General features: G+C 40.6%; 1 pseudogene; it reads left to right on the top strand.

The window, feature by feature from the left end:
• Nucleotides 1–16,907: 16,907 nt before the first annotated feature.
• Nucleotides 16,908–19,111, top strand: LOC147626989 (uncharacterized; annotated as a pseudogene).
• Nucleotides 19,112–21,036: the final 1,925 nt, after the last annotated feature.

Here is a 21,036-nt window from a genome sequence, read left to right on the forward strand (position 1 = left end):
AGGACAAGATAAAAGTTTGAGTTGTAATCATGTACTTCGCAACTACTGTCTCTAGTAGTTGCAATCATGTACTTCGCAACTACTGCCTCCAGTGCAATGTTACAATGGATATCGTCAAAAACTTTACTCGGACATCCCTCAAGAATTCTTGCTAAGAGGAATGTGTCCAAATCTTTGCAGACAAGCATGGTTCTCGTTATCTTTACCTGAAATAAGCTAAAAAGGTTCCACAAACACATAATTTTTACTACACGAGTTGGAATGCTACCTCGTAGGGAGCGTTGCACATCCTTGAAGACCTTGCTCTTGCTGACTCCATTACTGAGGGGTCTGGGATAGGCCAATCCATGTAGTTCCACTCAGCTTGCAAAGGTAGCTCTTCCAAGTGGCAACAATTGTGTTTCTTGTTGAGAGCAAATGGTAGAAATGATCATAGAAAAAGATTCCTATATCTACAAGGCTTTTGTTGCTCCTTCCCTCATACTATAGCCAACCAATGTGTGCGTGAACCACATTCATAATTCCAATGATGCACTGAACTGGCTCCCACCCCTCATATGATGAGGGGTACACATCTGCAACCATAGACGTGGACAATTTACACAGTTCATTAGACCATTATGAGAAAATAAAAGATTGACAAGCGATAGATTTACTTACAGTTTTGTCTATATGCGAGGGAAAATTTATGTCATCTAGATTCTCAAGCACAAGCTCATTATGCATATATATATGCTGCACTAGGACTTCCTTGATGGTTGTCCTTCCAGTCTCTATCTTGAAGTCTTTTACTCTTCCTTTTCATGATGCCCTAAATGTATTCGTGTTACTTGTCTTTCTTTTCTTTCTTGACTCCATAAGGACCCATGTGTCCCTGGTGATTAGCACTTCAGTCCACTGATTTTGTGCATTGAGAGAGTTGAATAATACAAGTATAGCAAACATTGATGATCTTGGTCTCCTTGCCCTAGGACTTGAAGCATCTATGATGGCATTAGTGGGGCAAAATCGGGATGATATAAAACGAGATTTGCAACCCATATTTTCAAGAAGGAATGGAGTACAAAAGCCTGAAGATTCAGAAAATGGAGTGCAACAGAAGGTAGAGGAAATGAAAAGAGCGTGAGATATTGTTTAAGGCCAAGAGGAAGTTTGAGAGGGGGGAATTTTCCCTCCTTTGCAAAAAGGTGTATTTAATACATGGATTCAAATAGAAGTTTCCCTCCCTACAAAAGTGCAGGTGTGTTTAATGCATTTGGGTGTGAAAAGTGACTATCAAGTGTAAGTAGAGTACATTTTGATGTGAGAAAGAAGAGTTTTTGGATTTAGAAAAAAAAATAACCTATTTTTCAACGTAACGTTGCCTTCTTCCTGATTGGATGCGCTCCCTTTTCTCTCTCTACTAAAAGGCCCTACGAATGACCTCCAAAATGTCCTAATGTATAGCCTAAACAATGACAAATTCTACACGAAATTGAAAACTCAGATACACACCATCATAGAATGAAGAAGGAAGGAAACTAAGATATCATTTCTAAAAAGAAAGGTGTGTGCTTACCGTTCTTCCTAAGGGAAATTCAAAAATAGAGTGTAGCAACAACACTGCATTGTAGCACACTCTCCACCTACACGTATGGCCAAAAGATTTCTTAGGGACTTTGCATTTCATGCATGATGTCCCGTCTAACATCTTGAGATCTTGGGTGATGGCCTCAAGACTACTTATAAACTTTCTAATTGATCTGCACACAACTTTAGAGTTACAAATACTGAAATCCTCTCTCTCTCTCTCTCTCTCTCTCTCTCTCTCTCTCTCTCTCTCTCTCTCTCTCTCTCGATATTAAAAAAATGATTGTGCAGACTTACTGTCTAACAGTGCCATGATAGCCTTCAGGGCTAAATTGGCCAAATAACAACGCTTCGAATCTATATTGTAAGCGATTAAACTCCAGTGCAAACTACTAAAGGAAATTAAGCATAAGAGAAGTAAGGGAAGGGAAACATACATAAAATATTCAAATTAAATCAATATCACCCTACTAAGATTGCATATCACTCTCTTGAGGATATGCCATTAGGAGGAGTTGAGCTACGTCAAAATTTATGGAGCTAAACCACAGGTATACATCCACAAGGGAGGTCTGCTGTGAGGTCAAAACAACCAAAAAGAGGCCCGAATCTACAATACAAAATTTCTCTTAAACCTATGAGACGAGAGATTTGATAAAACTAGGCTACATAACAAAATAACATTATCAAATCTAGGATACATAACAAAATAACATTATATCAGTCACTTTAAGCAAGCAAAATACTTTAGAATCCAGATAATGATAAGGATATAGGAAACCTTAGAGCTGCCAGCAAAAATTTATTGTTGACCTCCTTGTGCAAATTCAAAAGAATCCAAATCTCCTCCATATCGAAAGGAAAGTACTATGGATTGTTTCATATCGGAAGTTTGATATAAAAGGAGAGGCCTAAGATACGCAAGGATTCAACATTATTATGTATAATCACTTGACAAACATCTTCAATAGCAACATCAGCATCCCTCCTCGGCCTCTCTTATAGCTCTTGATCTTGGTTGCATCTAGTTTGTGAATTTAGCCGTGTGTCACGAGAATGAGTGACATGTCACATATGTGACCTTAACAATTCCCCTCAAAGGAGGGATTTCAAGAATATCTTTTATCTTCATGTCGGAAAGAAGCACACGCTCAAGAGTCTTGTCATATGGAAATCTAACAAGCTGAAGGGAGTTCATATCCCTCAGCATCACTATGACTCTGTGCACATGGGCAGCGAGGACATAACTATCTTGAAAGAACTCAATAAGACATTCCTATGCAGCTTCCTGCAGGCAACCTAGGGCAAAAGCCTGCCAATACATTTCCATTGTGAATCTGTCTCGCAAATGGATCTTACAAGGCACTAGAAAGGGAGCTTTGGGATGGCGTTTTGCATGTTTCTTTCCACCCTTCTCAGCTCAAGGAGGATGGATCTATGCTTCTTATACCTCCGTCTCATTACTGAGAGTGTGGACATATTCTTCCCAAGACCAACCTTCTTATATTTTGAAGCTCTTTTCCCTACTTCAGGATCGTTATGTGATGAGTGCCTTGCGGTCTGTTTCATACGTGTCATCTGAAAATTTAAACAGGCATTTAAGTTACAAGTCCTCTCAAAAAAAATATCAGAAAACAAGAAAGTAACACCAAATCACTACATTGATGTGATATGGGGACATCGGACACAATCTTGATCCCCTCCTCACATTGTAGTGATTTCTCATGCAAGTCTCTTCCTTCCACAAAATTACTCACGACCACACAAAGACCATATTCAAAAATTTTGTAAGGCCTTGTGTGACGTTGTAGTGATTTATCACATAGTCATTTTGTGAAATGAAGAGCTCTAGATGAGAAATCACTACAACATAAAATGGCAACATCAAACACAATGTCAATCCCCTCCTCACATTGTATAGTGATTTCTCATGTAGAGATCTTCATTCCATAACATGATTATTTAAAAGCTTAAATAAATTAACAAACAATCAATAAAGTATAATGCATGCACAAACTTGTACGACTCACTACAACGCAAAGACCATATTCAAAAGGCCTTGTCTTGTGGTATAGTGATTTGTCATGTAGTACTGATTTTTGACATGGGCACATTAAAAAAAACAACCATGCAATCCTAACAACGTAGTTTGAACAAATTAACGCTCCATCGCAAGAAAACAATATCTACTGCTCTGTGGAAATTGGTAATATAAGAAAAAAACAATTCAAGGACGCAGGTTAGGTGTGATTGGCACAAATGTATTTAATGTATGACAGGCAGACAAAGATGTGCCAAACATAAATTTAGAGGAACGCATAAATTTAGCAAGATGCATAAATTTAGTAAGATGCATAAATTTAGCGAAAAATATAAAATGAACAGTCACACTATAGCACGAAAAGCAAATTTAGAAAACATTGAAAGTATTATCTCGCGTTGTGGCAATTTGTCTGTAGTTATCTTGATTTAAGTAATTGTTGAGGATGCGGAAGTGGAGCCCGCGAAGCATAGACAAAGCGTAGAACAGTCGAGTCAAAGTATACGAGATAGAATAATCGAAGTAGCAAAAGCAAGAAGAAGAATGACACGTGTACACATTAAATAGTAATGGCATGAAATGATTGCAACCAATGCATGTGTGACACATGTCTTTAACACGTGACTCCAACACATGTGGAAGATTACGTAGGGCGACGGCCAATGCACGAGTGCCACGTGTAAATACTGTTACATAAAGCATATGTACCTATATTCATTACCGATTGTATGAATTTTTTCATGCATTCTTCATATCTTTGTCGTGCGTTTTTGTTACATCATCATAGTCGCCGCCATATCCAAGGAGGGATCCGAGCTCTAGTCACCACCTAACCATAGAGGAACGTCCATAAGTGTTCACATTATCAAGCTTATATAGTGGCTTGCATGCCCACACTAGCCCTAGCGCATCTCCCCTAAGCCCCGGAGACACTTGCCATATGTACTCTGGCGTGTGGACTCCATGTCTGGTCGAGCTCCTCCCTGCTACTAACGAGCGACTCACACATGCAGTTACAAGCTACGTGACATTTACCCCCCCTCTTCTAAAGAGTTTTTGTCTGTGAAAACAAACTGGGGGAAGTTGTTAGTATATAGTTGTTCTCACTTGAGGTGTTTTCTAATCTATCTTTCCACTTAGCAATGGCCTATCGGTACACAGTACACCTCATGTTCCAGTCTTTGAACCTAAGAATTCTCCTTGGTTCATGTGGAAGTGTGGTAACTCCAAGGACTCAACTACAACTTTAAGACAAACTACTTTGTCTTGGTGATACATTGTTTTCACATGCCACTGACGTGAAAAACTAGGTGTACTCAAGAGCTCTCCGGCAACTCAAGTTTCTAGACTACGCTACTAAATATTTGTAGACTAGTATGTATGTAATATAAATATTTTTTTAACATAAATATTTAATTATAATAAAAAATAAACATATTTAATATAATAAAGGGAGCAAATCTATCATGAACAACAAAAAACAAATTCCAAAGGTGAGAGGTACTCCTCTCCACTAGATTATTCATCCATGCACAAACATATGATCTAGAACCTCATTGGGTTTCTAGTTTGACCACCCATCAACCTATGGATAGTTGACCTCACTCTTAGAGTGATATTTAACCTTTGAAGATTTCCTTCAAGATGACTATCAAACTTTCTATCTCTGGGTAGGCCATATAGTTTGTAGAGATGTTTGATAAAGAGCCTTTCAAACTTAGATGTGTTCACGTCTTATTAGCTAGTCAAATGTTAACCTTTTTACTTTTTCCTTCAAGAATAATTTTTACTCACGAGAAAATGGTTCAAAAAGTTGTAAACAAGTATCTGTGTGTAGACCATATGGTAATCTACGCATGTAACTTCCCTAAATACTATGACAAGGAAAGCAAGACACACAACACATATTTTCCTTAAGTACTGTGACATGAAAAATTGATATCTTTAATTTTCAATTTTGTACATATTTTGATAGTTTCTCAATGGTAATAAGGTGGAAGCTTGTCCAAGAAAATTGCAGTGCCCACAATGGAATAACAGCGTGGTGATGCGACGGCTTGGCGGCTACCCTGATAACAGCATTCTATCTTCAAATATAATGGTTTTACTTGATTTAGGGTGCACACATTGTAAATGCCACAAGTAAATACTTTGGTATGGTAGATAGACTAGTGATGTCGAAAATAAAAGTGGGCCTTCATGCGTACATGGATTTTAATTGTATTCTTAATATAGTATTCACCATAAGGCTACAAGTTGGGGAGTATGGAAGGCATGTGGAGGAGTGTGTAGGTGCATAATTGGGAAAGATTCTTCTAGAATGCCTACATGATGGAAGAGGAGAATTCCGCCATGTGTAAGTGGGATCTCCACCTACATGCCTCTAAGACTTGGCTATTATCTCATCACACTTTCAAAGTCAAAAAGTCTTCAATTTAATAATCAATAGAAGACTTAGCCTAAGAGGACAATTGATGGTGACATCTACCCTTATGTCACTGAAGGGTTGAAGATTTTTATGTTGTAATTTGTAACAATGGAAGAGAGGGTGATTCTCTACCTATAAAAGGAGCCCTCCTCTCCCTTTCAAATCAATGACTAAAGCCTCCTCAATTGAGCATTTTGTGTCATTGCCATTCTTTTATCTTCAAACCCTTATTCAAACACTCTCCTTACATGTGAATGTCTCATTTAGCATTAGCTCTTCATGCTTAACCCAATTTTGGACCTCTTTGATGATTCATGATAAGTGGGATAAGGAGTTATTATCTTTGGTGGGCCTGTGACTTCTCAAGGTAGCCCTTGCCTTATTGCTGCCCTCCTTTGGAGGTACCAATGGTTTTAGCGGTAATGAGCATGTGAAAAGACTTTGGGGACCATAGGTAAATCTTTACGAGCAATGTTAACCCTTACCCTCTAGCTTGAATCATGAAGGAGATGAAAGGCAAGAGGCTATGTGAAAATTGAGGTTTCATGCAAAGAGAGGGAAGTGCAGTTTTTGTGGTCTAATACCCAAATTTCAACCATCACTCGGGTATTGGTTTCTAAAATTGATCATAGGGCTAGGAATATCTTTATATGCTCTTTCCACTCATGTAACTAATTTCTTAATCCTTTACTTCATTGGTTGATGATCAGAATTTTTTCCAAAGTTGCTAACTTTTAGGCGAATTTTGGTAGTTTTATAGTCATGTAGTAAAATGCTCATAACTTTTCACTCGGTTGCCCGTTTTTAAAAGTTTTTATATAGACGCGAAGCTCTCTTCAAGCTCTACGTACCTATGTAATACTCTTTTGTACCAGTCTATATGGATTTAAAACTGCAATTCTTTGTGTATCTCTGTTTTTATAGACTTTGGCTATTATTTCTTCTTAATAATGATCAATTCCTCTTAATCTCTTACCAAAAAGCAAATTCCATGTATCTTATCCTCTTGTAAGTGATTGTTATATTATTTTACTTTAAGATGTTCCGTCCAAATCGCCCAATTCGAAGGGATGAACCTTACCAACATTCCCCGTATGTTTTCGTTCACATAATCCTGAGTCGGAAGATTTTCTTCCAACAAAGAATTGCCCTCTTGTTTGGAGCTGCAAGACTGGCAGAAATTCTTTCTTCTCCTGAGCCTTTCATCTTTCCTTCCATGAATTATGATCTCACCTTTGATGTGTTTATCTTTATCTGAAGTTAGGGAGAGAAAGGGAGGTGAGGAGGCTGTGAAGTTTCATACAAGTGTGTTTTGATTCTAAGAAGTGACCAAAGTCAAAACCCCAACTTTGTGTCAGAGTACTATGACCAAGGAAACATGCAACACTCGTGCTTCACTAGAACACTAAACCATAGTTGCCACACTTACAACTATGAAAGTTGTCAATAAAATACAAATTGCTACTAAGGCATCGAATAACATCATGCCTTTAGTATAAACCAAAAGTTCTCAAATCCTTAAGAACCTCATAAAATAAATGTGCTCCAATATTCATTGAATTCCTTTACATGTTCTACAACATCAAAATGGTTTTTCTCTTGTGGTTAGAAACACATGGACTTTAATTCAACAAATTTACACAATTGTTATAAGTCTTCGCAAATGTGATAAAGTTCAATTAACCTTACATATAGTTTAAGGAAAGCTACACTTTCCTCTCTCGAAAAGTTCTTAAGTTCTTCCAAGAATAGTTTATAGATCTTGCAATGAAGATATTTTTCACATAGATGGCATCTATGTGATGTATAGTGTATATGCAGTACTAGAAAATCAAGAGTAACGTGCACCAATGAGATTACCATTTCCAACCCACAAGTAGATACATGCCTATCCACATGTCTATTCTTGCAACCACTTTGGTTGTTTGGCAATACATATCTATGTCTCTATGGCCAATCATATCTCTACGGACATGTTTATGGGCTATCTATGGTAACATCCAAAAGCGAATAGCACCATCCAAACACACCTCTGCAAGTGTGGTCTCAGTGGACACCTCTATTATATGAAACAATATCGTAAAACATTCCAATTATCGGAAATGATTTACTATAAAGCAATAAATAAGCAATTCTTATCACGAGTCTGTATATACATATGCTAAAATATGTGGATTAGGTATGCCTCCAACACAACTTACACTGTTAGACAAACAAAATCAATCTATGTGCTTCGAGATTGCTTTGACATTAATAACACAACATCCAATTTGTGTTGAATACCAATATGAAGTCTCGAATAAAACAAATCTTTGTTACCTCCTCATTATGTAGCAATGCACTACCTACCCTCAGGTGACAATATACTACCCAAATATAATCAATGAGAACAAAAAAAAGGGGTCCTTGTACGCACTTCATAAACATATTACAAAACATAAGTGTGTATAATTTTTCTTTGTCCTAGTGAATTAAAGAGGAACAACACCCACTTCACCTTGTCTATCATAAAACCAAATCTCTCTCGCGATTTGCTCAAGCAACTCTGTATATTTTTATTAGTAACCACGTACTTGAGGATATATATATACCCTTCTCGAGTTAGAATATCTCAAGAATGAATCTATCCATGTAGTAATGCAAGTACTCCAAGAGCTGCCCTACATCTACAGCACCAATTTCTTGGATCACTCCAAGCAGAGATGGATCTTTGCTCAAGCATGGTATGTGTAGATGATAGTTTCAAAGAGAACGTCATGGATTGTATCAGGAGCTTACTCCTAATCATGCAAGTTACCATCACCACTTGCAACTTTCAATAGTGGTTGTAATCCTATGCCAAACAATTTTACCCAGTGCTAAAAATGGAAGTCTTTCCAAGTAATCTTGGGTCCTTGAAGCTGCTCTACAGAAGTCTTTTAAAAAATTTGGTTTGCAAAATAAAACCAAGCTCAATATTTGGTCTTCCAGATGGGAAGACCAAGATAAAAATTATTTTTGCTTGGGAAGACCTAGGTAAGGAGAAGTCTTCTTTGATTCGAAAATATATGTATAATTTTTTTGGACCAATATATATATATATATATATATATAGAGAGAGAGAGAGAGAGAGAGAGAGATGTATTATTCAAAAAGCATTACATCTATCCACCCTTACAAAGTTATCTAGAATCAAAGTGTGATTTTATGAAGGTTCAAGGAACCATAATAATAATAATAATAATAATAATAATAATGGACTACATGGCATAATTAAAGCTTCAAATTCGGGCATTAACGCTTAAGCAAATGAAGTAATGGATATATATATATAGATAGATAGATATGTATTATTCAAAAAGCATTACATCTATCCACCCTTACAAAGCTATCTAGAATCAAAGTGTGATTTTATGAAGGTTCAAGGAACCATAATAATAATAATAATAATAATGGACTACATGGCATAATTAAAGCTTCAAATTCGGGCATTAACGCTTAAGCAAATGAAGTAATGGTACGTGTAGTGGGGGGCCTCAATCAAGAGAAGATTCGGAATTAATTTAAAGAAGATGAAGCTCTGAACTCTGCCTCCCGCCAAGCTGCATCGCCGTCTTTCTTTCTCTGCGGGCGGATGCCCTCCCAAGTGCATGGGCACTGAGAGGAGGAGCCCCTCCCTTGTTCGTCCCCAGCTCCCATCACCTGCAAAATCCATTCAAATGCTCAGCAGTCACTCGACCGGTGCTTCTCCCTCTTCATCTCTGCAAGCTCCTAGAACAAACCAGTGGAATCAACTCCCAGACAAACCCTGGGGAGACGACTCATTAATAGAAGCAGTAATGGAAGAAAACTCCCGCCTGATGCAAGAACTTAAGGAAGCTAAAGAGCAGCTATTATCTTCAAAAAGCAAGGATCAACCTAAAGAAGCCCCCATTCCCCCAAAGGAAGTCAGTCAGAACAATAACGGCGTCCAACAGAAAGAACCTAACAGCACAGCTGAAAGAGGTAACCCACAGCCCCTATCAGTCCATGTAAATCTTCCTATTGAACAAGTCAGGAACAAAGTTGAAGATTACTCTGAAAGATGTCTGGTCGGCCTGCTTTTTAGCCCGCGCCCGTCGAAGGAAGCAATGAAAGCCTGGATCCGAGACAGCTGGTCCTCCATAGGAGTTGAGGTAACGCTCACGCAAGCACTGGCCAAAGGATACTACATTTTTATGTTCAAAGAGGCTAGCATGGCTATGAAAGTCATCAGCTCGGGACAATGGATGTTTAGGCACCTCCCATTTTGCTTTATGAGGTGGACTAAAGACTTCAACCTGGATGGCCCAAAATCTTCAATTTACCCTGTGTGGGTAGAGCTCCCCAACCTACCCATTCACCTTACTCCTTGGATCAAAGCCATCCTAGCTCCTTTGGGTCAAGTTCTAGGCACCAAAGCCTTCACTGACTATAATCCCGCATGGCACCCCCAAGTTCTCGTTGAACTAGACCTGTCTCTCCCCCTTCCGGAAGAGATTTCCATTGGGTGTGGGGAGTTTTCCCTTTCCCAACCAATTCTCTACAAGCATCTTCCAAACTCCTGTTTTCACTGTGGAAAACAGGGTCATCTCATTAGGAATTGTCCCATCAAGAATCCTCAAAACATTCTTCCTCACCTAGCTAACAAAGCTCCCCCCCCTCAGCCCTTGGTCCAGTCCCCCCCCTCCTCATCCAACCCGTCATCCATTCCCAGAGAGCCTGATGTGCCAGTAGGCAGCAGACGAAAGCCAACTGTCAAACCTAAACCCGCTGTGCCTATAATAAAGCCTAACAGGTATTCAGTCCTGGCTGCCATTCCAGAACCAGGGGCTACTGAAGAGGAACAGGATTGCGTGGAAAGTACTCCACTAAACAAGCTAAGACTAGAGAAGGAGGTGGATAACCTTGATGATACAGAAATGGGTACTGTATCCAAAGGGGAACAGAACTGGTACACAGCCTGATTTACTGAATGACATGGAGATCAGTAAAGAGCTTAAGAGAGGGAGAGCTCAACTTGGAGCCACCCCCCAATCAGCCACCAAGGGAGGAACTAGCAAACCCCCCAACAAAAGATAATGAAAATAACCAGCTTCAATGTAAAAGGCCTAACGGACCTGAACAAAGCGCAACTGGTCAGACAGTGGCTTAAAACCAAAGGCCTCTTGGACATCATTGTTTTAGTGGAAATTAAGACTACAGGAGAAGAGCTGACCAGAAGGCTCAACACTGTCTCTCCCGACCACTTCTGGATTCACACCCTGCATTCCCAAGGAAGTGGAGGCTTGGCCGTGGGAATTCACCTCGACCTCAGTTCCGAGCTGACAGTTCCGAGCTGAAGGGCTTTCACATAGGACACAACAACCAATGGATTGCAATGTACCTCAACAGCTTTACTCTCGTGGGAATCTATGCCCACGGACCTCAAAAACAAAGGACTGAAACCTGGAACTCCCTCCTCAGCCTGCAGGGCCCCACCCTCATTCTGGGAGACTTCAACATGGTAGAATCCCTTCAAGACAGGTTCCAAGCCAAGGGACAGGTCCTATTTGGAAGAGAGAAGCTTGCTTGGGAGAAAGTCAAACGCAAAGTCAATCTGCAAGACCTAGGCCAGAAAGGAATTTTCTCATGGCAGAACTACTCAACAGGGGAGCTCAAAAGGAAAGCCAGGCTGGACAGAGCTTATGCTAGCAACGAAATTGTTGCAAAACATAACAGATGTGAGTGTCAGGTTGACTCTTCGACCTGCATCTCTGATCACTATCCCATTATCACCACCATGGATAACCAGGACACCAGGCACAAGGCTGGCTGGTTCCACACTGATCCTACCCTTTTTAAATTACCCCTGGTCAAGGAAGAGATAGCCCAAATCTGGAAATATTTCTTCTCTCTCAGCCTTCCCCCAGCTAAAGCCTGGAACCTCGCCATCAAGTCCACTCAAAACCTCCTAGAGCAAGTAAGGAAGGAAGTTTCAGCCCACCGGACCAATAGGCTCAGGAAACTGCAATCTCAGCTTCGGATACAGGAGCCTTCTTCCAACCCTGAAAACCTAAACCAAATCAGAGCTCAAATCAAAAGGGAGGAGGAAATAGCCCTCCAGCAAGCCAAGCTATTCACCAGAGACTGGTGGGCAGGTAAAGCTGATAGACCGAGCAAAGAAATGTTCAAGATGCTTAAAGTGAAACAAAGACAAGAACATCTTCCCCTCCTCTGCTTCAAGAATGGAATCAAGGCCAGCAATCATGATGAGAACAAGCAGCTCCTAACTGATTACTACAGGGACATCTTCCTCGAAACAGGACCCCCCTCTCAAAGCAAGCTAAAAGCCATGCAGACCATTAAAGAGGTAAGAGAAGCAACTGTTCCTCCTAATCTCGCAAAAGTGCTGGAGCGGGACATCTCTCACGAGGAAATAAAAAGGGTAATAGTATCTCTCAAGCCTAATAAAAGCCCAGGGGAAGACGGATTGGCTGCTGAATTCTACCAAACCTTCAGCGAGGTTGTAGTGGACCCTATCCTCCAAGTGTGGCAAGAAGCTATCAAATATGGAGCATTGCCCTCCCAAGCTAATCAAGGTCTTATCAAGCTCATCCACAAAAAAGGTCCCAAGGAGGAAGTTGGAAACTGGAGACCTCTTACAATGCTTAACATTGTCTACAAGATCATCGCCAAAGCCCTTGCCAACCGTCTGTCCGAGCACATGGATAGCTGGATAAATAAGGAACAGAAAGGTTTCATCAAGGGTAGATACATCCTAGACGCCATCATAGCACTTTGGGAAGGCTTTGAATATGCTGAAAAAACTAATCAGGATTTTCTCTTCATAAAGATCGACTTTGAAAAAGCATATGACAGAATACACTGGGATTTCATCCTCCAATCTCTAAGGGATATGGGCTTGGGACCTCAATTCACCCATATGGTCAAAACCCTCTTCGGTAATGCCAAAGCCAAGATAATTTACAATGGAGAGCTATCTGCCCCCTTCCCTCTCCAAAAGAGCATCAGACAAGGTTGCCCTTTAGCCCCCCTCTTATATGCCATAGCCTCAGATGGCCTTAACTGGCTCATCAAGGACAAAATGAAAAAAGGAGAGATAGCTGGAATAAAGCTCCCTAATGGAGATCAGATGTGTACACAGATGTTTGCTGATGATACCAACTGCCTGATAGCCAATGAGGAAGAAAGTATAAAGGCTCTCTGGGAAAGCTTACAAGTCTATTGCATGGCTTCAGGCTCTTCAATCAACCATTGTAAAACAGGCATCAAATCACTCATAGATCCACCACCAAATTGGCTTATGGAAGCAGGATGCAACCTACTCCATGACGGTGAGATCTTCAGGCTGCTAGGAATACCTATGGGCTTTAAGGTCACTCTAAAACAAAGATGGCAGTGGGTCATGGAAAAGATTGACAATAAGCTACTGAGATGGAAAAGAAGACAGCTCACCTTGGCAGGGAGGATCATGATTCTCAACCACTTCATTCTGCCCTACACCATCTTTTTTATCAGCTGTTGGCGGCCACCAGATTCTGACCTCAGCAACTTTACCAAGCTGTGTAGGAACTTTCTCTGGGGCGGTGATCCCTGGAACAAGAGCATACCCAAAGTCAAGTGGGACATATGCACCACCCCTAAAGCAAAGGGAGGACTAGGTATCCAGGACATCAGGATCATTGCCAATAGAATGGCAGCTAAATGGATCATAAGAGCATGTGCTAACCCCTCTGAAGATTGGGCCCAGCTTCTCCTAAAGGATACCCCCAGATTTGTTATCACGGGATTCAATAAATGGAATAGCCTACCCCTTGCAACCATAGTCATATCCAAGTTCTCCATCTCCCCCAAGGGCAGTCAACTAGTGTCCTCAATATGGAAAGCTTGGAACAATGTCAAAATGTTCCTAAACCCAGCCCCAAACCTTCGCATTTCTAATGGTGCTCTGGCCGGGGATTCCTGCTGGTGGTCCAGTCTCCCTTTCCCCCCCCTTCAACCTGAGGAAGCCCAAATAGCGCTTAACCTACACAAGAGAGGCATAGTAACATGGGCAGATCTCAGAGATCAACAGCTAGGAACCTAGCTTTCAAGAGCTGATTTAGTGGCAAAATATGACTGCAGGACCCCGGAGCTGGACCTCCTGCAAAGCAGAACCTCGAAGTGGGACCTGCAAGAGACCTGGAAGCTAAACTTCCCTTCTGCCTTCAACATCTGTGCTTACCAATGGACACGCAGTAAACCTCTCCTCCCCATCCCTAAGTTTACAAAATCCCCACCCATCCACCTACCCCTCAACCGTAGATGGCACTTGCAGTGGGACCGCAAAAAATGGTACAACAGCCTCAGGAACCTCTGGAACCCCCACACTGACCCCAAGAAGTCATGCCTAGCATGGCTCATTGCTTATAGAGCACTATGGACCCAAAGCAAGGCAGCCAAATTCAATGTGGCCTCTAACCAATGCGCCAGATGTGGACTCCCAGAAGACGATATACATATTTTCATACAGTGTCATCACATTTCTCAATCTCTCAAAGAACTGCAAAACACAGCATCTAAATGGGGCACAGATCTATCATGGAAACAGATATTACTGGGAGAAACCATAGGATGTTCAGACATGCTATAGAATGTCATTAGAACCGAATATCTGTGGCATGCATGGATGCTTAGAATAGTAGCAACGTTCAACAATTCAGATATCAAAGGTCCCCCGCTGTCTGTCAGTTTAAGCACAACATGCAGCAGGTACTGGTCTCAAAGATTACCTTACCTAATCAGCTTAGAGGAAAAGCTAGAAATTAAATGTAACAAGAAAGCCTCAGACTTCATCAAACATAAACTGGAAACAATCAAGGGAAAAATCAGGTTAGTCATGACCAAAGACAGAACTCTGATTGACATAATCTGCAGACAATAAAGTTGATCTTCATACAGTTAACAGACATCAGCAGGTTCTCTACAAACCCACAATCGGAATCAACGGATGAATGATTCAGGCCTCATTCAATGCACAGTACAAATGACAACCAGTCTCCTACAAGTTGACAGAAACAAGGAAGGACAAGTCCCGGAAAGTGACTTGCAAGACCAACTTGTCAGTACCAGCCCATGCATCGACCTCAAGTCCCGCCACATCAGGAAGGGCAGATACCCGCGAAGTCCCCTTTGCCCCCTGTAAGAATGGTGGAATACATCAGAACAGAGAAGCGGAGTTTCAAGCCAATCATCACCACAGCGGGGAGTAGCTGGCACCGACACCATCTGCATTCAGTACAAGGCCCATCAACACAGATGACGAGTGAGATAAAAACAAGGGGCCTCAAAAGCCAATATCAAGGACCACAAGCTGATGCATGACATCAATCCAGAATAAGCTGCAAGTAAATAGACCTGACTCGAGCCCTCACAAAAGAGAACACCTTAAGAGGTTACCAAGTTCGGAGGAAGGAGGAGTCCACCCTCTCTGAATCGCCACCAAAAAGATGGATTGAAAGGACGAGCCCCTCTTCCGATTACCAGCATCTACAGACGGTTCACGTGAAGGAGATCTTGCAGAACAGCTTGGCGTCGGCGGCAGTGAATCTGCAAATCAGTTTAAAGCACCAGCATCCTCCCCCAGATTGGAGAAGAGTGGGCGGAGCCAGATCAGCCCGTGATGGAAGAGGCAAAGGAGGAAGATGTAGTGCCCATGCTAACCCCACCCGTCGACCAGAGAGACAGATGGAGCCGGCGGCTGGGCAAAAGGAAGTTTGATCATCAAGTGGAAGGAGGAATAGTGAGAGGAAGCTCATCACCACCGATGAACGTTCAGGCTCGGTCTCGCCATGCAAAGATCCCACTCCCCTCACACGCGGCGCACATGCCTTCACGTGCGCCGTGCTTGCCAATTGGCCTTGCATCATCGGATCCGTTTTGGATTGTCCCTCAAGCGAATCCACGCGTCAGCCATGCGAAAATGGTCTTTGTAAATCCGCCCCTCCCTTTTTCTTAATACATCAGCCTTTTTTTGAAAAAAAAAAATCAAGAGAAGATTCAAGACACTTCACAGTGCTGCTACACTGATTCTCAAAGGATTCGCAAGTCAACTTGTCGAGACTCAATACAGAAGCAGCAAGCTAGGTTGGGCCGCTGGGCGGACGGACCCGGTTACATCACAGCTCACGCAGTCACGACTCACCAGTGCCCAATGCGGCCGGGCAGTGGGCACCTTGCCACCTCCTACTGCGACCACGGCCTTGACTGTATGGGTACTGTACTAGCAGTACATTGTAATTTGTCATTGTCAAAAAATAATTTTAGCTGAAAAGAAAAGCGCCCACGGTTTCCTGTGCTTCGATCTGCCCCAATAATACTCCTCCTTTAGAGAAGCATCCTGCCTTTGCTACATCTTTCTTCTGATTTCTCTCTCAGGTTAGTCATTTTTGCCTAATCTTCCAAGTAGCCTTGCATTCATCTTCACCTTAGCTTACTTAATCTTGCATTAATCTTCAGTGTGTTTGCTTAATCTTGCATTAATCTTCAGTGTGCTTGCTTTTAATTTCACCTTAGCTTACTCATTCATCTTCACCTTAGCTTACTTAATCTTGCATTAATCTTCAGTGTGCTTGCTTTTAATTTCACCTTAGCTTACTTGATTTTAACTCTCCTTAATCTTGCGTTTTTTTATCACATTCATCGCTATGTATGTTGTTCGTGAGAGGTTCTTGTCAAATAGCTATTTTTTTTCATGGAGTTATATATATATATATATATATATATATATGATAACTAATGCTCATGTCTCAAGATTGTTATGTGTTTATTTAATCATATAATTCATTAAGATAGACTTTAATCTTCTTTTAATAGGTCTCAACTATCATCATGAATGAAGCAAATATCAATAAGATATCTCGGATTGGAAGACCTAGAAATGATCCTATGCAAAAGAATATCAAGGATGCTTTTGCCCTAAAACGAAGGGACGCCATTAACTTGAACGAGGAAGTTGTCGAAGCAAATTCTCTACGGGAGGAAGATGACAATGTTGAGCCGTTTGAAAAGAAGGTCAGAACTTTCATTCCACAATGGAAACAAATACATACGTGGACACGTCATTTTTCTAAAAATGGGAAAGTAAGAGAAAGATGCTTGTGGTGTAAAGAATTTGGAATGAATAACCCTTATGGTAAAGAAGGGGCTACAACCATTCAGCTTCCTGCTCTTGAGATAAGCATGTGGAATCGGATGCGCATAAGCTAGCTGCCCAAAGGTGGAGGCTCAAAAGCCACAAAGATGTATTACCAATTGAAAAGCATGCAGAGCTTATGGTTTATGCCGAGAAAAGTCGCATCATAAGTGTTATGTAAACAATGTATTTCATTGCGGTTGAGGACTTGCCTTTGGGCTTTTTTTCAAGTCTCAATGCAAGTTCTTACGATACATGGATACTCCAAGAATGCCCATCAATGATGAGTATTCCACATATACCAATAGAACATCCGGAATGGAGTTTCTCAAAGCCGCAAGAGAGCACTATTGGGGAATGCTTAAAGCCTTCATTGGCAAAAGTCCATTGTTTTCGGTGTTGATCGATGATAGTACGGATCTCACCTTGGAAAAACACATGATCGTGTATATGACTTACTTAGACGATGAAGGTAATGGTCCATGGGCTTGCAAGTTTGTGGCTTTGCTCCCGTTGGATGATGGTGGGAAAGTCCAAACAAAGTTCAATGCATTGATGACTCTCTTGGAAGAAATGGGCTTGTCTCTTGCGAAGCTCATTGGGTTTGCATCGGGATGAAGCCTCATGTATGAGGTGTGAATAATGGAGTACTTGCCAAATTGCAAGAGAAAGTGCCACATGTCATTGGCGTACATTGCATTGCTCATCGTCGTGAAGCGTTTGTGGTCTCAGATGCATGTGACAAATATATGGAATTTGGATTTTTGGATGCTTTTGCCAATAGAGTTCATGCATGGGTGGGAAGGTCCACTCAATGTCACAAGAATCTCAATAGGTTAATGAAGGCATTTAGTCTTAAACCCTTAGAAGTTCTAAGGATACATAGTGTTCGATGGTTATCAAGGAGTAAAGTTATGAAAAGATTAGTGGATACGATGCCCGCCCTCTTGAGTGACTTTAAGGAGAATGATGCAAATCCCTATAACATTGCTACAATGTATCAAGTGCACTTCTTGATTCATTTTATGGCGGATGTATTGCATAAAATGAATATTCTCAATAAGAAGTTTCAAAAAGACCATGTGGATATCACGGATATTACAAATGCCTTAGCCATTGTTATTGAGCTTCTTTAAAAAAGGTATTTTGGTAATCCATTTGGGTATGGTTCAAAGAACTATAGAGAGTTCTTGAATAAGGTCAACAATCATGCACTTGTCTATGTTCGAGAGGATGGTTGTGTTGAAAGGCATGCTTTGCATTACTCTTTGTTGCCAAACTCTACTAGTGGAGGGGAACTATATGATTGCATCACCCTTGCCAAGGCATTTGTTAGTGAATTAATCAATGCAATAAATGTAAGATTTACCGATTTACCTCTTTTCAATACGGCAAAGCTTTTTTTCTCCTTCTAGCTATGAGAAGGGTGTTCATGTTCGAGGTCAAACGTACAAGGGATTTATGGATCAATTATTTACAAAGTTTGGTATTCAAGGGAGTAAGCTTATAGATGCAATGCAATGTGAGTTTGAAGTGGATCGTTTTTGTCTCACATTGTACAAAGCAAATCAGAGCTTTACTTTTCACGAAGCATGGGGACATTGTCGTGGTGAAACGGAGTGGGTTGAATCTTATCTAAATCTCATGAAGCTTTGGCAAGCACTACTTATGGTTCCAGAGAGCACTGTCGAATGTGAAAGAGGATTCTCGAAGCAGAATCGTATTAAAGATGATGAGAGGAGTAGTCTTACATTGACTACATTAGACACTCATGCTTTTGTCATTATCGGCACCACATGCTTTGGATGACGTGGATTGGGAAAAGATTTATGACATATGGTCCTCCATGAAGTTTCGCAGAGTTCGGATGTATGTCTTCCTAGTTTTGCACGACGTATGATGATTGATTATGCAACTTTTTGGTGATGGGAAGACTATGTATGTTGTGCGAGTTTTTTGCATTGCAACTTTTTGGTGACGATCCGGATGATTGTATGTTGCAAAATTTTTGGAAGGAAACTTAAAATGCATGCATCTTTGTGGTGTAAAGAGATCGACTATGTAAGTTGTAACTTTTTGAGAGAAAATGGACAATGTAAGTCTTATGTGACTGACAACGTAACTTCTACAACCTTGTGAGATTGATAAGTATTGCATCCTTGAGAGTGAATTATCTAATCATTAAAACTATTTGGATTTCAAGTGACTGTAAGTTTTTAGGTCCGTTGAAAGTGAATCACCTTTTTGTTTCTCTAAGCTAGCTTGAGTAAGCCACTTCACTACAATGGTAGATGTTTTTCACAAGTACCTTGCTTTGTCAAAGAGAGGAAGTGGATCCATAATGAAGAAAGACTCCATTGCTTCATTCTCAAAGATAAAAAACTTATCGAGGTAAGAATAAAATAACTCAACTTTAACATTATCTTCTATTGTGATTTCACAAGTATCTTACCTTTTGGCATGGTTTTCAAGATGGACAAGAGGATAAAAACTTTATTCAATAAACATGGGCAAGTTGGAATTGAGATAAGTCAACAAATGGTATTTCTTTTCATTGTATTCAAAATTTAATTTTTAATATCTTTTTGTATTGTAACTCTTTTAAAAGTTTTATTTTTGTAATCTCATAGCTTAGTATATAACTCCACAAATTATAATGACGTAAATTTATAGACAAACTCAAGGTGTATAGAAGAATATTAAGATTGTGTATAAAATGCTTTTAGGCTCTACTTTAAGGTTTATGGGAAGTCCAATTTTCTTTGGGGATGCATAGTGAAGACCTACCATTATGTGTAGTTTCAAGCAATAAGACTAAGCTTCATTTTGGTCTTCCAAAAAAATACCAAGGCAAGTCTTCCATTTTTAGCCTTGGTTTCACCTAAGTCTTGCCTCTCTCTCTCTCTCTCTCTCTCTCTCTCTCATATGGAGCTAGTCTCAACCCATGGCACTAACTAGGGGATCACAAACTAAACCATGAGATAGCCCACTCGGGGCATAAAGAGAGAATAATCTTCCTCGCCGCACATACTACCACATATCTACCCTAACCATCTTTTCTCCTACCCAAGCTTACTGGCCACCTAACTCATCAGTTGCACAAGGCCAACTTTCGAATGCAAAGACTACCCATAACATGTTCCAGAGTGAACCCCATCAAAAAGAAACCATTCATTCTCTCTCGGTACACGAATGGCTGGATTGTGTGGAAAACAATGTAGGATACATTACTCAGATCATTGGACCATTATCAGATGTGGCCTCCACCCACCTGAAGGACAGTAAGGGCAAAGACGTCATTATCATACTGTCAGAATTTCAAACACTCAGATACCCGCATCAGTTACAGTATCTCCAGTAATGCTTGGGTTAGAACCCTCCCCCGCACATAATGCTGTGTCCTCAATTCAAGATACCAAACCACCATCAAAGTAGGGACAAGGTACCGAACTACATGATAACAACCGTAAATCTATTCTTAAGAATGCATTATTTCACAGCACAAGAAAGGTGGCAACTTTATGTTTCTAAACCACAGCTTGCAAGATACACCTTCTGTTCAAAGACACGAAATTCTAGGTGAAAAAGCAGAACTGCACACAAACCATGGGGCATGCTTGCAAAAGCAAATTTCCAAGTGAATCATACGTAACATTACTGATGCACCATATACATGATCATCAGTCATCATATTTCTATGTGAACCACCCCTACCATGTCACAGGGTGTAACACAAAACAACATGGTATCCACTACATATGTCCGAATATGTAAAAATGCAAAGAATGAGGTTGATTAATTAGGAAAGGTCTCAGGCCACAAATA

Source organism: Cibotium barometz, chromosome 21, assembly GCF_041138505.1.
Source record: "Cibotium barometz isolate CiBa-2024 chromosome 21, ASM4113850v1, whole genome shotgun sequence".
Taxonomy (NCBI): domain Eukaryota; kingdom Viridiplantae; phylum Streptophyta; class Polypodiopsida; order Cyatheales; family Cibotiaceae; genus Cibotium; species Cibotium barometz.